The 688-nt window shown below is 50.9% G+C and overlaps 1 protein-coding gene across 1 annotated transcript in view; it reads left to right on the top strand.

The window, feature by feature from the left end:
- The window catches only part of RGS9 (regulator of G-protein signaling 9), an 87,778-nt gene that overhangs the window by 19,795 nt on the left and 67,295 nt on the right, over positions 1-688 (top strand). The window lies entirely within an intron of this gene.

The raw sequence follows: 688 nt of genomic DNA, 5'->3' as shown, positions 1-688 counted from the left end.
CCCCCCCCCCGGTTTCCCACAGCAGCATTGTGGTCAATTGGTGTACCAACCCCTGGCTCTCCCCCAAACTTTCCCAAACCTGGTTTGCTACAAAGTTTTGGGAAAGACTGCAGGAAAGCCTGGATGGCTGCTGTGTGGCAGGAAAGTTTGGGTTTTTCCTGTCCTGACCACACAGCAGCCATTTCCTCCTACCGCTACCGGGGGCACTTTTTTTAAAAAATAGCAGCAACGGAATTGATAAATGTTATAACCAGGGGTCTTTTTGTAGAATAAGAGGTGCAGGAGCTCATCAGCATAACTCATTAGCATATGCCACACCCCCTGACATCACCAGAAGTGTGTCATAAGGCCATACACCCTGACATCACCAGAAGTGTCAGAAGGCCAAACCCCCTGACATCACTGGAAGTGTGTCAGAGGGCAGCACCCACCGCTCCAGCTAAACTGGACTGTTTTGGATTGATAGCTGGGGTGGGGGGAGAAATCTGCCCTCACAGAGGAGGGAGAGCTTGTACCTAAATAAAACTCGGTTTTAAAGGTGCCACTGGACTGTTTTGGTTTACTGGCTATGGAGGGGGGCGGGGAAGAGCAGATCTGCCCTCACAGAGGAGCCAGAGCTGGTTCCTGAATAAAACAGTATTAAAAGTGCCACTGGACTGTTTTGGTTTACTGGCAATGGAGGGGGGGG

This window comes from Gekko japonicus, unplaced genomic scaffold, assembly GCF_001447785.1.
Source record: "Gekko japonicus isolate JY-2015 unplaced genomic scaffold, Gekko_japonicus_V1.1 scaffold414, whole genome shotgun sequence".
Taxonomy (NCBI): Eukaryota; Metazoa; Chordata; class Lepidosauria; order Squamata; family Gekkonidae; genus Gekko; species Gekko japonicus.
The sequence above is the reverse complement of the archived record's forward strand: the minus strand, read 5'-3'. Positions and strand labels throughout refer to the sequence as shown.